The sequence below is a fragment of the Anomaloglossus baeobatrachus genome, unplaced genomic scaffold (genome assembly GCF_048569485.1).
Source record: "Anomaloglossus baeobatrachus isolate aAnoBae1 unplaced genomic scaffold, aAnoBae1.hap1 Scaffold_271, whole genome shotgun sequence".
In the NCBI taxonomy this organism is placed as follows: domain Eukaryota; kingdom Metazoa; phylum Chordata; class Amphibia; order Anura; family Aromobatidae; genus Anomaloglossus; species Anomaloglossus baeobatrachus.
Window position 1 is genome coordinate 259,360 of NW_027442217.1, and position 3,256 is coordinate 262,615.

General features: G+C 47.2%; 1 pseudogene; it reads left to right on the forward strand.

Annotated features, from left to right (window-relative positions):
• Positions 1–707: 707 nt before the first annotated feature.
• On the forward strand, positions 708–913 carry LOC142264801 (U2 spliceosomal RNA; annotated as a pseudogene).
• The last annotated feature ends 2,343 nt before the right edge of the window (positions 914–3,256 follow it).

A 3,256-nucleotide genomic window follows, 5' to 3' on the forward strand; every position in this document is an offset into this window, starting at 1 on the left:
TGCGACCGTAGTAATAGCTGCGCCCACTTCCTGTATGGGAGTGGAATGCAGTGAGGCTAATGGAACGCACGCCTGCGCATTTGTGTTTAACGTCGCGCATGTGCAGAACGGAGAAAAGGCTGCGCTCACTTCCTAATGAAAGGGAGTGAGACGCAGCTGGGAAGGGAAGGGAAAAGATTAGGGTTTGGGGATGATGAAAGGGCTTTCTACGGGCAAGGATGGCAAAGGGTGGCAGTGACGGAAAGTCAGGCAGCCTGTCCTGTCCTGTCCTGTCCGTCCGTCTTTTTGTATCATGAATTGGAAAGACTGCAAGGGGGAGGGGAGGTGCTTGGAGGAGGAGGAGTTATTCAGATTAATTGCAGTGGGCGGCGGCTGCAAAAAGCATCATTCTTCTTGTTTTTGCTCTGCAAAACAGCCTTTTCAAGGGTTGGCTTGGGTGACAAAATGTCTTCTGTAGGCGTGGGTTTGTCTCCCTCTCCCTAAGATGTGTCCGGTATAGGCCAGGGTGCCACTCAAGGCCGTAACCAATTCGGGTTATAGCTTCTCGGCCTTTTGGCTAAGATCAAGTGTAGTTTCGGAGGACGCTACCTTGGTCGGTACTGGAAGGTGCCTGGGATTGCACGTCTGCCGGCCTTGAGGAAGTGTGTGCGCCTTCTGGTGACACATAGCCCTCTTGTGCCTGGACGGTTCCCAGGCAACGGGAGGCGATCACCTTTGTTATTTTGAAGTCCTACTGATAAACAGAAAAAAAAAAAATTAAATCTGTTCTTATCAGTTTAATATCTGATACGTCCCCTCTCTGGGGACCATATATTAAATGGATTTTTAGAACAAGGAGATGGAAAAAATCTTGCTCTGTCCACTCCACGCATTGACCTGGTATTGCAGTACCTCCAGGACCGGTGCACCCCTTCTTAACCCAGTTTCCAAAAGCAGAACTCAATTCACCTGATTCAAATGAGCCCCATTAGTGAATTGAAAGAAAGCAAAAACTTTATATGCACCTCAATTTGGCCAATTCACTTTTCACACTTTCACCCTTTTTTTTATCTTTCACACCTTTTACTTGCTTTATTGATGCAAAAGCTGTGCCAAATAGCAAACTCATCTCCACTCAACTTGACCAACTCTGCTATGTCCCGTGCAGTATCTTATTCTCAGTCTTATCTAGATCATTTGCAATTGAATAGAATAGATCCCTTTTGGACACATTGGATTCAGCTGCTGCAGTGACTGCAGGTGTTAGAAGATGCAGACTTGGCATCAGGTGCTGTCTATCAGATTCCACTCCAATTAAAGCTTCCATTGTTTTTCGGTGTTTTCTTTGAGCAATGATGATGTCTTTAGTGATCTGTTGGCTCCCTCTCCTGGAGGAAGAGTTTGCTTGCTCTTGGACTTTCAAAAAGAGAGGTCATGATAGACATTTAGCTTCTGAGCCCAATTGGGGACAGTCATGGGTGATGAATGTTTTGCAACCTGCTGCGAAGCCTGATACCGCAATATAAGGAACGTCAAATACTAAGAATGGGCGGCCTATGAAAGAATTAGTACTTTCATTAAGCATACTTAAACGGCTAATTGGGAATAGACAAACTGTAAAAAGCCCTCTGAGAAAGCCCCTCTCTAACCTTTGTTAGTAAGCTTTTCTGTAGTCTGCCTGTTGATGTATTTTCCGTTTGAACAGTGCACAACATGAAGTGACGGAACACTGGCTTGTCACAATGTCCCCCGCTGACATCACGATAGCGCTGCTGCCTAGAAAGCCAGCTGCGCAGCAGAAGTTGCTCTTTGGGTGGGATGGTGGGCTAATGTATCTATTCCTGCTTGGTGTGAGTTTGACATGATCTAGAGCAACGAGTTCCAGCGGCTAGCGGTTGATTATTGGCTGTAATGGGGCTTTCTGGCTGGTGCCAGCCTTTCTTCTTAGCACACAGGAACCACAATCCCTACACCATGCTTCGATGGATTCTCTCATCCCAGCCCAGTAAAACTACATATTTCACACAGTTATAAGCAGCCCATGGGCATTCACCTGGATTAAAACCCATAACAGCTCATAGACCAAACAATCAATCTACCACTGGACCAAACATGTTATGGTTATGCGTTTTCATTGGATGGATAATCGAAGCCATGTTTTTTTCCTTTCTGTTGGGTTTGTTGTGTGAGTAGCCTATAGGATTAAGTTGGTTACCGCAGGCAGTGGATTTAACTTCCTGTCTTTGGTCCAGTGGTAGATGGATTGTCTGGTCTATGAGCTGTTATTGGTTTGAATGCAGGTGAATGCCCATGGGCTGCTTATGACTGTGTAAAATATGTAGTTTTACTGGGCTGGGATGAGAGAATCCATTGAAGCATGGTGTAGGGATTGTGGTTCCTGTGTGCTAAGAAGAGAGGCTGGCACCAGCCAGAAAGCCCCATTGCAGCCAATAATCACTTAATAACTTTTTCAACTTGTCATCATATGGGAGGCCTTCCATTCCTTGTAGTAGTCTAGTTGCCCACCTTTGAACTGACTCTAACTTCTGAATGTCCTTTTTAAAATGTGGAGCCCAAAACTGGTTCCCATATTCCAGATGTAGCCTTACAAGTGATTTATAGAGGTTGATCATCTTTACTTATCATTTAAAACTTTCAAACTGGTACACTCAACACATAAAGCCCCCCCCTTTTAAAGAGTAGTTTCCCTGTACCTAAGTGGGGGTCTACCTAGGTTGGAGCGAGTGGACCTTCGGGGTCCGGTGTCAGTGGTGACAGGCAGTTGGGCAGAGGGAACAGCAAGTTCCTCCTCCCTGCTATCATGTGGGGCAGGCGGAGGCGTAGGGGAGCTGGGTACAGGTACATCCCTGGGCACTGGCTCGCGGTTAACCATTTCCATCATTTCTTCATCCACGGGTTGTGGGAACAGTATCACTGGAAGGATCACCGCACCGTTCTGTGTAGGCCAGTCTGCTGGAAAATCACCCATCATGGTGTGGATTACCTCTTTTTCCTTCTCCACTGGACTGGGAACTGGAGCCTCATCCGCTACTCTCAATGCTGGTGGGCACTTCTTCAGGTGGTCTCGGGAAACCGTGGCCAAAGTCCCCCCCTGGTCACGGCTGATCTGGTAGGCCTTCCCATTCTCCCATCCTGTGGGCTGGACTACATACGGGGTTTTTTCCCATTGATCATCCAGCTTGTGGGCCCTTCTTTTCCGCTTCAGCACTACATCCCCAGGTTGGAAGGAACCGGCAGGCGCCTTCTTGTTGAAGCA